Source organism: Oncorhynchus masou, unplaced genomic scaffold, assembly GCF_036934945.1.
Source record: "Oncorhynchus masou masou isolate Uvic2021 unplaced genomic scaffold, UVic_Omas_1.1 unplaced_scaffold_1318, whole genome shotgun sequence".
Classification (NCBI taxonomy): Eukaryota; Metazoa; Chordata; class Actinopteri; order Salmoniformes; family Salmonidae; genus Oncorhynchus; species Oncorhynchus masou.
The window spans coordinates 82,501-99,119 of NW_027003045.1; the positions used below are offsets into that span (position 1 = coordinate 82,501).

Below are 16,619 nucleotides of genomic sequence, written 5' to 3' on the forward strand. Positions count from 1 at the left end.
GTATAGTTGGGACCCTGATCTCACCATGTCAAAGTAAACATGAAGAACCGAAATGAACATCATCAGACCGCTACAATAGTCAATCCTGTCCTTTTCCAAATCCTCACCAAGCCCTCCACTCAGCCTGGGTTTCTATATCCACCCCTTATTGGCTGGCCAATAGAAAGCCAGTGGGCCTGAGCAGTATCCTGGCTGTCCAATAGAATGCCAGTGGGCCTCAGCAGTATCCTGGCTGTCCAATAGAAAGCCAGTGGGCCTCAGCAGTATCCTGGCTGTCCAATAGAATGCCAGTGGGCCTCAGCAGTATCCTAGCTGGCCAATAGAAAGCCAGTGAGCCTGAGCAGTATCCTAGCTGGCCAATAGAATGCCAGTGGGCCTCAGCAGGATCCTAGCTGGCCAATAGAATGCCAGTGGGCCTCAGCAGTATCCTGGCTGTCCAATAGAAAGCCAGTGGGCCTCAGCAGTATCCTGGCTGTCCAATAGAATGCCAGTGGGCCTCAGCAGTATCCTAGCTGGCCAATAGAAAGCCAGTGAGCCTGAGCAGTATCCTAGCTGGCCAATAGAAAGCCAGTGGGCCTCAGCAGTATCCTGGCTGGCCAATAGAATGCCAGTGGGCCTTAGCAGTATCCTGGCTGGCCAATAGAATGCCAGTGGGCCTCAGCAGGATCCTAGCTGGCCAATAGAAAGCCAGTGGGCCTCAGCAGTATCCTGGCTGGCCAATAGAAAGCCAGTGGGCTGCAGCAGTAGACAGTATCCTGGCTGGCTCGCCAATAGAAAGCCAGTGGGCCTCAGCAGTATCCTGGCTGGCCAATAGAAAGCCAGTGGGCTGCAGCAGTAGGCTGGCTGGCCAATAGAAAGCAGTATCCTGGCTGCTGGTGGACTGCAGCCAGTATCCTGGCTGGCTGGCCAATAGAAAGCCAGTGGGCCTCAGCAGTATCCTGGCTGGCCAATAGAAAGCCAGTGGACTGCAGCAGTAGACAGTATCCTGGCTGGCTGGCCAATAGAAAGCCAGTGGGCTGCAGCAGTATTCTGGCTGGCCAATAGAAAGCCAGTGGACTGCAGCAGTAGACAGTATCCTGGCTGTTCCTCCTTGTGATGCTGCGTCTCACCACAGTTAGAGACCAAGCCCCTCAGTTCCTGCTCCCACGGCAACAAGGATAGTGGAGCCCCCTCCTCACCAAGCCAATGAGCCCCTCGCCTAGACCTCACCATGGTAACGGGTCAAGCCAGGCAGGAGAGAGAGTCCCGCCCCTCTCTGTGTGTTAGAGATGGTCGTGGGGGAAGGAAGAAAGGGTATCCCTCCTGACTACACCTCCCATCTTTACTCTCATTAAGACATGACTACACTTCCCATCTTTACTCTCATTAAGACATGACTACACCTCCCATCTTTACTCATTAAGACATGACTACACTTCCCATCTTTACTCTCATTAAGACATGACTACACCTCCCATCTTTACTCTCATTAAGACATGACTACACCTCCCATCTTTACTCATTAAGACATGACTACACCTCCCATCTTTACTCTCATTAAGACATGACTACACCTCCCATCGTTACTCTCATTAAGACATGACTACACCTCCCATCTTTACTCTCATTAAGACATGACTACACTTCCCATCTTTACTCTCATTAAGACATGACTACACCTCCCATCTTTACTCTCATTAAGACATGACTACACCTCCCATCTTTACTCATTAAGACATGACTACACCTCCCATCTTTACTCATTAAGACATGACTACACTTCCCATCTTTACTCTCATTAAGACATGACTACACCTCCCATCTTTATTCTCATTAAGACATGGCTACACCTCCCATCTTTACTCATTAAGACATGACTACACCTCCCATCTTTACTCTCATTAAGACATGACTACACTTCCCATCTTTACTCTCATTAAGACATGACTACACCTCCCATCTTTACTCATTAAGACATGACTACACCTCCCATCTTTACTCTCATTAAGACATGACTACACCTCCCATCTTTACTCATTAAGACATGACTACACCTCCCATCTTTACTCTCATTAAGACATGACTACACCTCCCATCTTTACTCTCATTAAGACATGACTACACCTCCCATCTTTACTCATTAAGACATGACTACACCTCCCATCTTTACTCATTAAGACATGACTACACCTCCCATCTTTACTCTCATTAAGACATGACTACACCTCCCATCTTTATTCTCATTAAGACATGACTACACCTCCCATCTTTACTCTCATTAAGACATGACTACACCTCCCATCTTTACTCTCATTAAGACATGACTACACCTCCCATCTTTACTCTCATTAAGACATGACTACACCTCCCATCTTTACTCATTAAGACATGACTACACCTCCCATCTTTACTCATTAAGACATGACTACACCTCCCATCTTTACTCATTAAGACATGACTACACCTCCCATCTTTACTCTCATTAAGACATGACTACACCTCCCATCTTTACTCATTAAGACATGACTACACCTCCCATCTTTACTCATTAAGACATGACTACACCTCCCATCTTTACTCTCATTAAGACATGACTACACCTCCCATCTTTACTCTCATTAAGACATGACTACACCTCCCATCTTTACTCATTAAGACATGACTACACCTCCCATCTTTACTCTCATTAAGACATGACTACACCTCCCATCTTTACTCTCATTAAGACATGACTACACCTCCCATCTTTACTCTCATTAAGACATGACTACACCTCCCATCTTTACTCTCATTAAGACATGACTACACCTCCCATCTTTACTCTCATTAAGACATGACTACACCTCCCATCTTTACTCTCATTAAGACATGACTACACCTCCCATCTTTACTCATTAAGACATGACTACACCTCCCATCTTTACTCATTAAGACATGACTACACCTCCCATCTTTACTCATTAAGACATGACTACACCTCCCATCTTTACTCTCATTAAGACATGACTACACCTCCCATCTTTACTCTCATTAAGACATGACTACACCTGTCAGAGGATCATGGGGGATCTGACACATCCAATCAGAGTGGAGAAGCTTGAAGTAAAATACCTTCGCACTAGGTGATATATGAGAAGGTGTGTGTGTGTGTGTGTGTGTGTGTGTGTGTGTGTGTGTGTGTGTGTGTGTGTGTGTATGTGTGTGTGTGTGTACAGTGCAGTACAGATTACTTTTCCCACGGTTTGAATTTCCTTCACATCTTATTAAGTGAAGAAGATTCAGTCCAGAATGCACCAGTTCAGGCCTTTGTTGCCATAACAACATCAGTGCTTCAGACAGATTCTCTATCTTAGGAGGTTTAAGTGATATTCTGGATTCAGTAGGTGTGAATGGAAGCCTGGGGAACTAGACGCCAATGAAACGATGACATCATATTTCCGTTCTGGACTCCGGAGCGTTTAACAAGAACCATTCTACGAAACCTTGACTGCTCCTAGGCCAACACCGTAGACTGAAGGAATGATCAACCATTTATAGAAGGATTTGAAATTAATGTCCTTCCTGTGTACTTGTACCACCATCTATAGAGATACCTTCTGTCCCCAGACAATGTCTTTCTGAATGTACTTCCTGTGTACTTTTACCACCATCTGTAGAGATACCTTCTGTCCCCAGACAATGTCTTTCTGAATGTACTTCCTGTGTACTTGTACCATCTATAGAGATACCTTCTGTCCCCAGACAATGTCTTTCTGAATGTACTTCCTGTGTACTTGTACCACCATCTATAGAGATACCTTCTGTCCCCAGACAATGTCTTTCTGAATGTACTTCCTGTGTACTTGTACCACCATCTATAGAGATACCTTCTGTCCCCAGACAATGTCTTTCCAGAAACAGCTGATTAATAAAGACGCTGACAGAACAAATACTGGACCTGTACTGAACAGACTCATTAGATACTGGACCTGTACTGGACAGGCTCATCAGATACTGGATTTTTTATTTTTTTATTTTTTTTTGGAGAGTTCCGGGTTGGAGCGAGCGGTCGCATCTACACTTCGGTCCGCAGGTAGTATAACCTTTCATTACATTTTCATTACATTTCATTATAGTACAACGGTTTGATTTGTCTAATCTTAGCAATTTCTTTTTAGCTAGCTACATAGCCGTCTTTGTATCAAAGATAATTGCGTAATTATCGTATTTCGTCGTCCTAACGTAGTCTACACTGCTATCTGCCCAGCAGCTAGCTAAGCAACTAGCTAACGTCTAAGACAATTGTGTAGTCTAGAGCGATTTTCTAGGTTAGCTAGCCAGCTATTGTCGTTCTTTTAACGTAACGTAACGCAATCATCACTGCTAGCTAGCCAGCTAGCCCCCGAATAGCAGCACTGTAGAAACTATTACAGTACAACGGTTTGATTTGTTTGATCGTAGCTAGCTAGCTACATAGCCGTCTTTGTATCTAAGACAATTATGTAGTCTAGAGCGATTTTCTAGGTTAGCTAGCCAGCTATTGTCGTTCTTTTAACGTAACGTAACGCAATCAACACTGCTAGCTAGCTAGCTAGCCCCAAATAGCAGCACTGTAGAAACTATTACACTCGACGGAACAACTTGATTAGTGTAGTGTCAACATCGCAGCCACTGCCAGCTAGCCTACAAAGTCAACAACGCAGCCACTGCCAGTTAGCCTACTCCAGCAGCACTGTATCATTTCAATCATTTTAGTCTAAGATTCTTGCTACGTAAGCTTAACTTTCTGAACATTCGAGACGTGTAGTCCACTTGTCATTCCAATCTCCTTTGCATTAGCGTAGCCTCTTCTGTAGCCTGTCAACTATGTGTCTATCTATCCCTGTTCTCTCCTCTCTGCACAGACCATACAAACGCTCCACACCGCGTGGCCGCGGCCACCCTAATCTGGTGGTCCCAGCGCGCACGACCCACGTGGAGTTCCAGGTCTCCGGTAGCCTCTGGAACTGCCGATCTGCGGCCAACAAGGCAGAGTTCATCTCAGCCTATGCCTCCCTCCAGTCCCTCGACTTCTTGGCACTGACGGAAACATGGATCACCACAGATAACACTGCTACTCCTACTGCTCTCTCTTCGTCCGCCCACGTGTTCTCACACACCCCGAGAGCTTCTGGTCAGCGGGGTGGTGGCACCGGGATCCTCATCTCTCCCAAGTGGTCATTCTCTTTTCCCCCTTACCCATCTGTCTATCGCCTCCTTTGAATTCCATGCTGTCACAGTTACCAGCCCTTTCAAGCTTAACATCCTTATCATTTATCGCCCTCCAGGTTCATCAATGAGCTTGATGCCTTGATAAGCTCCTTTCCTGAGGACGGCTCACCTCTCACAGTCCTGGGCGACTTTAACCTCCCCACGTCTACCTTTGACTCATTCCTCTCTGCCTCCTTCTTTCCACTCCTCTCCTCTTTTGACCTCACCCTCTCACCTTCCCCCCATACTCACAAGGCAGGCAATACGCTCGACCTCATCTTTACTAGATGCTGTTCTTCCACTAACCTCATTGCAACTCCCCTCCAAGTCTCCGACCACTACCTTGTATCCTTTTCCCTCTCGCTCTCATCCAACACTTCCCACACTGCCCCTACTCGGATGGTATCGCGCCGTCCCAACCTTCTCTCTCTCTCTCCCCGCTACTCTCTCCTCTTCCATCCTATCATCTCTTCCCTCTGCTCATACCTTCTCCAACCTATCTCCTGATTCTGCCTCCTCAACCCTCCTCTCTTCCCTTTCTGCATCCTTTGACTCTCTATGTCCCCTATCCTCCAGGCCGGCTTGGTCCTCCCCTCCCGCTCCGTGGCTCGACGACTCATTGCGAGCTCACAGAACAGAGCTCCGGGCAGCCGAGCGGAAATGGAGGAAAACTCGCCTCCCTGCGGACCTGGCATCCTTTCACTCCCTCCTCTCTACATTTTCCTCCTCTGTCTCTGCTGCTAAAGCCACTTTCTACCACTCTAAATTCCAAGCATCTGCCTCTAACCCTAGGAAGCTCTTTGCCACCTTCTCCTCCCTCCTGAATCCTCCTCCCCTCCTCCTCCCTCTCTGCAGATGACTTCGTCACCCATTTTGAAAAGAAGGTCGACGACATCCGATCCTCGTTTGCTAAGTCAAACGACACCGCTGGTTCTGCTCACACTGCCCTACCCTGTGCTCTGACCTCTTTCTCCCCTCTCTCCAGATGAAATCTCGCTTCTTGTGACGGCCGGCCGCCCAACAACCTACCCGCTTGACCCTATCCCCCCTCTCTTCTCCAGACCATTTCCGGAGACCTTCTCCCTTACCTCACCTCGCTCATCAACTCATCCCTGACCGCTGGCTACGTCCCTTCCGTCTTCAAGAGAGCGAGAGTTGCACCCCTTCTGAAAAACCTACACTCGATCCCTCCGATGTCAACAACTACAGACCAGTATCCCTTCTTTCTTTTCTCTCCAAAACTCTTGAACGTGCCGTCCTTGGCCAGCTCTCCCGCTATCTCTCTCAGAATGACCTTCTTGATCCAAATCAGTCAGGTTTCAAGACTAGTCATTCAACTGAGACTGCTCTTCTCTGTATCACGGAGGCGCTCCGCACTGCTAAAGCTAACTCTCTCTCCTCTGCTCTCATCCTTCTAGACCTATCGGCTGCCTTCGATACTGTGAACCATCAGATCCTCCTCTCCACCCTCTCCGAGTTGGGCATCTCCGGCGCGGCCCACGCTTGGATTGCGTCCTACCTGACAGGTCGCTCCTACCAGGTGGCGTGGCGAGAATCTGTCTCCTCGCCACGCGCTCTCACCACTGGTGTCCCCCAGGGCTCTGTTCTAGGCCCTCTCCTATTCTCGCTATACACCAAGTCACTTGGCTCTGTCATAACCTCACATGGTCTCTCCTATCATTGCTATGCAGACGACACACAATTAATCTTCTCCTTTCCCCCTTCTGATGACCAGGTGGCGAATCGCATCTCTGCATGTCTGGCAGACATATCAGTGTGGATGACGGATCACCACCTCAAGCTGAACCTCGGCAAGACGGAGCTGCTCTTCCTCCCGGGGAAGGACTGCCCGTTCTATGATCTCACCATCACGGTTGACAACTCCATTGTGTCCTCCTCCCAGAGCGCTAAGAACCTTGGCGTGATCCTGGACAACACCCTGTCATTCTCAACCAACATCATGGCGGTGGCCCGTTCCTGTAGGTTCATGCTCTACAACATCCGCAGAGTACGACCCTGCCTCACACAGGAAGCGGCGCAGGTCCTAATCCAGGCACTTGTCATCTCCCGTCTGGATTACTGCAACTCGCTGTTGGCTGGGCTCCTGCCTGTGCCATTAAACCCCTACAACTCATCCAGAACGCCGCAGCCCGTCTGGTGTTCAACCTTCCCAAGTTCTCTCACGTCACCCCGCTCCTCCGCTCTCTCCACTGGCTTCCAGTTGAAGCTCGCATCCGCTACAAGACCATGGTGCTTGCCTACGGAGCTGTGAGGGGAACGGCACCGCAGTACCTCCAGGCTCTGATCAGGCCCTACACCCAAACAAGGGCACTGCGTTCATCCACCTCTGGCCTGCTCGCCTCCCTACCACTGAGAAAGTACAGTTCCCGCTCAGCCCAGTCAAAACTGTTCGCTGCTCTGGCCCCCCAATGGTGGAACAAACTCCTCACGACGCCAGGACAGCAGAGTCAATCACCACCTTCCGGAGACACCTGAAACCCCACCTCTTCAAGGAATACCTAGGATAGGATAAGTAATCCTTCTCACCCCCCTTAAATGATTTAGATGCACTATTGTAAAGTGGCTGTTCCACTGGATGTCAGAAGGTGAATTCACCAATTTGTAAGTCGCTCTGGATAAGAGCGTCTGCTAAATGACTTAAATGTAATGTAAATGTACTGAACAGACTCATCAGATACTGGACCTGTACTGGACACTCATCAGATACTGGACCTGTCCTGGACACTCATCAGATACTGGACCTGTCCTGGACACTCATCAGATACTGGACCTGTCCTGGACACTCATCAGATACTGGACCTGTACTTAACAGGCTCATCAGATACTGGACCTGTCCTGGACAGGCTCATCAGATACTGGACCTGTCCTGGACAGGCTCATCAGATACTGGACCTGTCCTGGACACTCATCAGATACTGGACCTGTCCTGGACAGACTCATCAGATACTGGACCTGTACTGGACAGACTCATCAGATACTGGACCTGTACTGGACAGACTCATCAGATACTGGACCTGTACTGGACAGACTCATCAGATACTGGACCTGTCCTGGACAGACTCATCAGATACTGGACCTGTACTGGACAGACTCATCAGATACTGGACCTGTACTGGACAGGCTCATCAGATACTGGACCTGTCCTGGACAGGCTCATCAGATACTGGACCTGTCCTGGACACTCATCAGATACTGGACCTGTCCTGGACAGGCTCATCAGATACTGGACCTGTCCTGGACAGGCTCATCAGATACTGGACCTGTCCTGGACAGACTCATCGGCAGATGTTTTGGTAATCACAGCAGGCCACAGATCCAACCGCAGATCCAACCGCAGATCCAACCGCAGATCCAACCGCAGATCCAACCACAGATCCAACCACAGATCCAACCACAGATCCAACCACAGATCCAACCACAGATCCAACCACAGATCCTGTTGGAGAATAATCAGAATTAGGTGGTAATATAGGTAAGATGTTTTATATTCATCATATGTTTGTAAGCTACTTCTCATCAGAATGTTATTTTTGTATAATACTGTGGCGGGGTTGCAGTATCTGTTCTCTGTCAAGACTAAGTTATTTGGGCCGGAGAGGGGAGAGGTCAAGCGTGTATCTCTTGACCCCACAATGTCTGTGTGCCAGTCAATGTGTCTCTGTGATCTTGTCAAGATAGGGTGGATGTGATATATGCCTGTTGATATGATTTGTTTAGGTTCTGAGTTTGAGAAAAGAACATAGTTTAGGAGACAAAGCTGAACGATAAATTATGCCAATGCTGTCTGGCTATGTGTGTCTTTGCTATAAAGGATCAGAGTAGGTGAATGGATGATCTCTGCATGTGTGGTTCCCACTGTGAAGCATGGAAGAGGAGGTGTGATGTCTTTGTGAGATACAGAGTAGGTGAATGGATGATCACTGCATGTGTGGTTCCCACAGTGAAGTATGGAGGAGGTGTGATGTCTTTGTGAGATACAGAGTAGGTGAATGGGTGATCTCCGCATGTGTGGTTCCCACAGTGAAGCATGGAGGAGGAGGTGTGACGGTGCTTTGCTGGTGACACTGTCTGTGATGTATTTAGAATTGAAGGCACACTTAACCAGCATTCTGCAGCGATACGCCATCCCATCTGGTTTGCGTTTAGTGGGAGTATCACTTGTTTTTCAACAGGACAATGACCCAACACACCTCCAGGCTGTGTAAGGGCTATTTGACCAAGAAGGAGAGTGATTGAGTACTGCATCAGATGACCTGGCCTCCACAATCACCCAACCTCAACCCAATTCAGATGGTTTGGGATGAGTTGGACCGCAGAGTGAAGGAAAAGCAGCCAACAAGTTCTCAGCATATGTGGGAACTCCTTCAAGACTGTTGGAAAAGCATTCCAGGTGAAGCTGGTTGAGAGAATGCCAAGAGTGTGCAAAGCTGTCATCAAGCCAAAGAGTGGCTGCTTTGAAAAATCTAAAATGTACTTAGATTTGTTTGTTGTAACACTTTTTTGGTTACCACTTGATTCCATATGTGTTATTTCATAGTTGTGATGTCTTCACTATTATTCTACCATCCAGAAAATAGTCAAAATAAAGAAAAACCCTTGAATGAGTAGGTGTTTTAAGACTTTTGATTGTCAGAGTAAATTACATGAGTTTATTTTGAAACCAAAAGATCAACCTGCCAGCCAGTGTGGTTGGTTTGTGTTCTGACCTTCACAGAGCAGCAAGTCTTTCAGTACCACAACCGTTGTAGTTTATACACGTCTCTACGGTAACAGAGCAATACTGAGAGAGGATTCTAGTATATACACGTCTCTATGGTAACAGAGCAATACTGAGAGAGGATTCTAGTATATACACGTCTCTATGGTAACAAAGCAATACTGAGAGAGGATTCTAGTATATACACGTCTCTATGGTAACAGAGCAATACTGAGAGAGGATTCTAGTATATACACGTCTCTATAGTAACAGAGCAATACTGAGTGAGGATTCTAGAATATACATGTCTCTATGGTAACAGAGCAATACTGAGAGAGGATTCTAGTATATACACGTCTCTATGGTAACAGAGCAATACTGAGAGAGGATTCTAGTATATACACGTCTCTATAGTAACAGAGCAATACTGAGAGAGGATTCTAGAATATACACGTCTCTATGGTAACAGAGCAATACTGAGAGGATTCTAGGATATACACGTCTCTATGGTAACAGAGCAATACTGAGAGAGGATTCTAGTATATACACACACGTCTCTATGGTAACAGAGCAATACTGAGAGAGGATTCTAGTATACACACGTCTCTATGGTAACAGAGCAATACTGAGAGAGGATTCTAGTATATACACGTCTCTATAGTAACAGAGCAATACTGAGAGAGGATTCTAGTATATACACGTCTCTATGGTAACAGAGCAATACTGAGAGAGGATTCTAGTATATATACGTCTCTATGGTAACAGAGCAATACTGAGAGAGGATTCTAGTATATACACGTCTCTATGGTAACAGAGCAATACTGAGAGAGGATTCTAGTCTATACACGTCTCTATGGTAACAGAGCAATACTGAGAGAGGATTCTAGTCTATACACGTCTCTATGGTAACAGAGCAATACTGAGAGAGGATTCTAGTCTATACACGTCTCTATGGTAACAGAGCAATACTGAGAGAGGATTCTAGTATATACACGTCTCTATGGTAACAAAGGCTAGGTCAAAGTCCTAAGTTGATCACTTCAGGTAGCTGCCTGGCTGGGTTAGGCTACACAGCTGTGGTATATATGCAAACACAAAGCTCCCTGCACATTGAGCCAAGCTCGGACTGAAGCCAATGAAAATCTAATCATTGTGGGACACCACTAGCTTCCATGCTGGCTGGTTGAGGACCACACAGTCAATATTCAAAATCCTCCTCACCAAGTCACCATGCTGTAATGACTAAACCTACTGCACCTTGTTAATGTTCCCACTGACTGGCCTCGTCTACAGGCCCAAAGGAAATGAGGGAGGACACACCTGGCCCACTGACACCCTACCAGGTATGAATGATTGATGAACAGAACAAGCTGCTGTGTGCTCATTGAGTGGATATGGGTCAGAGAGAGGGAGAGAGAGAGAGAGAGAGAGAGAGAGAGAGAGAGAGAGAGAGAGAGAGAGAGAGAGAGACAGAGACAGAGAGACAGAGAGACAGAGAGACAGCCACCTAAAAGGAAGCGATTCCCAAACCTTCCACAACAAAGCCATCACCTACAGAGAGATGAACCTGGAGAAGAGTCCCCTAAGCAAGCTGGTCCAGGGGCTCTGTTCACAAACACACCCTACAGAGCCCCATGACAGCAGCACAATTAGACCCAACCAAATCATGAGAAAACAAAAAGATAATTACTTGACACATTGGAAAGAATTAACAAAAAAACAGAGCAAACTAGAAGAGTACACAGCGGCAGAATACCTGACCACTGTGACTGACCAAAAATTAAGGAAAGCTTTGACTATGTACAGACTCAGCGAGCATAGCCTTGCTATTGAGAAAGGCCGCCGTAGGCAGACATGGCTCTCAAGGGAAGACAGGCTATGTGCTCACTGCCCACAAAATGAGGTGGAAACTGAGCTGCACTTCCTAACCTCCTGCCCAATGTATGACCATATTAGAGAGACATATTTCCCTCAGATTACACAGATCCACAAAGAATTCGAAAACAAATCCAATTTTGAAAAACTCCCATATCTACTGGGTGAAATTCCACAGTGTGCCATCAGAGCAGCAAGATTTGTGACCTGTTGCCACGAGAAAAGGGCAACCAGTGAAGAACACGCACCATTGTAAATACAACACATATCTATGCTTATTTATTTTATCTTGTGTCCTTTACCATTTGCACATTGTAAAAACACTGTATATATATATAATATGACATTTGTAATGTCTTTATTGTTTTGAAACTTCTGTATGTGTGATGTCTACTGTTAATTTCACTTTATATATTATATACCTTACTTGCTTTGGCAATGTTAACACATGTTTCCCATGCCAATAAAGCCCTTGAATTGACAATTGAATTGAGACAGAGAGACAGAGAGACAGAGAGAGAGAGAGACAGAGAGAGAGAGAGACAGAGAGAGACAGAGAGACAGAAAGACAGAGAGAGAGAGAGAACGAATACAAATTCCATCTTGACACTGTTGCCCTAGAGCACACAAAAAACTATACATAACTTGGCCTAAATATCAGCGCCACAGGTAACTTCCACAAAGCTGTGAACGATCTGAGAGACAAGGCAAGAAGGGCATTCTATGCCATCAAAAGGAACATAAAATTCAACATACCAATTAGGATCTGGCTAAAAATACTTGAATCAGTCATAGAGCCCATTGCCCTTTATGGTTGTGAGGTCTGGGGTCCGCTCACCAACCAAGACTTCACAAAATGGGACAAACGCCAAATTGAGACTGCATACAGAATTCTGCAAAAATATCCTCTGTGTACAACGTAGAACACCAAACAATGCATTGGTCCGGTTCTACAACCACCTAAAAGGAAGCGATTCCCAGACCTTCCATAACCAAGCCATCACCTACAGAGAGATGAACCTGGAGAAGAGTCCCCTAAGGAAGCTGGTCCTGGGGCTCTGTTCACAAACACAAACAGACCCCACAGAGCCCTAAGACAGCAACACAATTAGACCCAACCAAATCATGAGAAAGAACCAAAAGATAATTACTTGACATTTTGGAAAGAATACCTGACCACTGTGACTAACCCAAACTTAAGGAAATATTTGACTATGTACAGACTCAGTGAGCATAGCCTTGCTATTGAGAAAGCCGGCCGTAGGCAGACATGGCTCTCAAGAGAAGACAGGCTATGTGCTCACTGCCCACAAAATGAGGTGGAAACTGAGCTGCACTTCCTAACCTCCTGCCTAATGTATGACCATATTAGAGAGACATATTTCCCTCAGATTACACAGATCCACAAAGAATTAGAAAACAAATCTAATTTTGATAAACTTCCATATCTACTGGGTGAAATTCCACAGTGTGCCATCACAGCAGCAAGATTTGTGACCTGTTGCCACAAGAAAAGGGCAACCAGTGAAGAACACACACCAGTGTAAATACAACCCATATTTATGCTTATTTATTTCCCTTGTGTTCTTTAACCATTTGTACTTTGTTACAACACTGTATATATATATGTATAATATGACATTTGTAATGTCTTTATTGTTTTGAAATTTCTGTATGTGTAATGTTTACTGTTAATTTTTATTGTTTATTTCACTTTTGTATATTATCTACCTCACTTGCTTTGGCAATGTTAACATGTTTCCCATGCCAATAAAGCCCCTTGAATTTAATTGAATTGAGAGAGAGACAGAGAGAGCCAGAGAGCCAGAGAGCCAGAGAGCCAGAGAGCCAGAGAGCCAGAGAGCCAGAGAGCCAGAGAGCCAGACAGACAGACAGACAGACAGAGAGAGAGAGAGTGAGAGAGTGAGAGACAGAGAGAGGCTGGCTGGTGGCTTCAGCATGGCCCCTCGGAGTCAGATACAGACAGAGAGACAGGGGAAGAGAGAGAGAGAGAGAGAAAGAGAGAGACTGGCTCGTGAAAGGGTTGTACCCCTACCAGACAGGCTGGCTAAACCCACCGCTGGTGTCTGTGGCTAAACCCACTGGTCCGTTCCAGTGATTGGAACCGGACCAGGGGAACTTGGATTGGAACCGGACCAGGGGAGTTTGGATTGGAACCGGACCAGGGGAGTTTGGATTGGAACCGGACCAGGGGAGTTTGGATTGGAACCGGACCAGGGGAGTTTGGATTGGAACCGGTCCGGGGGAGTTTGGATTGGAACCGGTCCGGGGGAGTTTGGATTGGAACCGGTCCGGGGGAGTTTGGATTGGAACCGGACCAGGGGAGTTTGGATTGGAACCGGACCAGGGGAGTTTGGATTGGAACCGGACCAGGGGAGTTTGGATTGGAACCGGACCAGGGGAGTTTGGATTGGAACCGGACCAGTGGAGTTTGGATTGGAACCGGACCAGTGGAGTTTGGATTGGAACCGGACCAGTGGAGTTTGGATTGGAACCGGACCAGGGAGTTTGGATTGGAACCGGACCAGGGGAGTTTGGATTGGAACCGGACCAGGGGAGTTTGGATTGGAACCGGACCAGGGAGTTTGGATTGGAACCGGACCAGGGGAGTTTGGATTGGAACCGGACCAGGGAGTTTGGATTGGAACCGGACCAGGGAGTTTGGATTGGAACCGGACCAGGGAGTTTGGATTGGAACCGGACCAGGGGAGTTTGGATTGGAACCGGACCAGGGGAGTTTGGATTGGAACCGGACCAGGGGAGTTTGGATTGGAACCGGACCAGGGGAGTTTGGTTTGGAACCGGACCAGTGGAGTTTGGTTTGGAACCGGACCAGTGGAGTTTGGTTTGGAACCGGACCAGTGGAGTTTGGTTTGGAACCGGACCAGTGGAGTTTGGTTTGGAACCGGACCAGTGGAGTTTGGTTTGGAACCGGACCAGTGGAGTTTGGTTTGGAACCGGACCAGTGGAGTTTGGTTTGGAACCGGACCAGTGGAGTTTGGATTGGAACCGGACCAGTGGAGTTTGGATTGGAACCGGACCAGTGGAGTTTGGATTGGAACCGGACCAGTGGAGTTTGGATTGGAACCGCTGTCCTGGCGTCCCTCACGACGCCAGGACAGCGGAGTCAATCACCACCTTCCGGAGACTCCTGAAACCCCACCTCTTCAAGGAATACCTAGGATAGGATAAAGTAATCCTTCTCACCCCCCCCCCTTAAATTATTTAGATGCACTATTGTAAAGTGGCTGTTCCACTGGATGTCATAAGGTGAATTCAACAATTTGTAAGTCGCTCTGGATAAGAGCATCTGCCAAATGACTTAAATGTAAATGTAATGTAAAATGTAAACCGGACCAGTGGAGTTTGGATTGGAACCGGACCAGTGGAGTTTGGATTGGAACCGGACCAGTGGAGTTTGGATTGGAACCGGACCAGTGGAGTTTGGATTGGAACCGGACCAGTGGAGTTTGGATTGGAACCGGACCAGGGGAGTTTGGATTGGAACCGGACCAGGGGAGTTTGGATTGGAACCGGACCAGGGAGTTTGGATTGGAACCGGACCAGGGAGTTTGGATTGGAACCGGACCAGGGAGTTTGGATTGGAACCGGACCAGGGGAGTTTGGATTGGAACCGGACCAGGGAGTTTGGATTGGAACCGGACCAGTGGAGTTTGGTTTGGAACCGGACCAGTGGAGTTTGGATTGGAACCGGACCAGTGGAGTTTGGATTGGAACCGGACCAGGGAGTTTGGATTGGAACCGGACCAGGGAGTTTGGATTGGAACCGGACCAGTGGAGTTTGGTTTGGAACCGGACCAGTGGAGTTTGGTTTGGAACCGGACCAGTGGAGTTTGGATTGGAACCGGACCAGTGGAGTTTGGTTTGGAACCGGACCAGTGGAGTTTGGATTGGAACCGCTGTCCTGGCGTCCCTCACGACGCCAGGACAGCGGAGTCAATCACCACCTTCCGGAGACTCCTGAAACCCCACCTCTTCAAGGAATACCTAGGATAGGATAAAGTAATCCTTCGCACCCCCCCCCCCTTAAATTATTTAGATGCACTATTGTAAAGTGGCTGTTCCACTGGATGTCATAAGGTGAATTCACCAATTTGTAAGTCGCTCTGGATAAGAGCGTCTGCCAAATGACTTAAATGTAAATGTAATGTAAATGTAAACCGGACCAGTGGAGTTTGGATTGGACCCGGACCAGGGGAACTTGGATTGGACCCGGACCAGGGGAACTTGGATTGGACCCGGACCAGGGGAACTTGGATTGGAACCGGACCAGGGGAGTTTGGATTGGAACCGGACCAGGGGAGCTTGGATTGGAACCGGACCAGGGGAACTTGGATTGGAACCGGACCAGTGGAGTTTGGTTTGGAACCGGACCAGTGGAGTTTGGTTTGGAACCGGACACCAGTGGAGTTTGGATTGGAACCGGACCAGGGGAACTTGGATTGGAACCGGACCAGGGGAGTTTGGTTTGGACCCGGACCAGGGGAACTTGGATTGGAACCGGACCAGGGGAGCTTGGATTGGAACCGGACCAGGGGAACTTGGATTGGAACCTAGATCTCTTTGACCACGCAGAACAGTGGTGGGTTTAGTGTTGAAAGATTTTTGACCCATAAATAACCTATATCTTTAATATACGAAGTATAAAATAGTATAATTATTATAAGTATAAAATAATATAATTATTAGAGGTATAAAATAAAATAATTGTCGAAATATTTTGATCATAGTATTTGTATTATTTATTTTATACAGTTTTCTCATCTTTATCAACCAT

General features: G+C 47.1%; 1 protein-coding gene across 1 annotated transcript in view; it reads right to left on the minus strand.

Annotated features, from left to right (window-relative positions):
* Positions 1 to 16,619, minus strand: part of LOC135530291 (epidermal growth factor receptor kinase substrate 8-like) — a 102,285-nt gene that overhangs the window by 19,859 nt on the left and 65,807 nt on the right. The window lies entirely within an intron of this gene.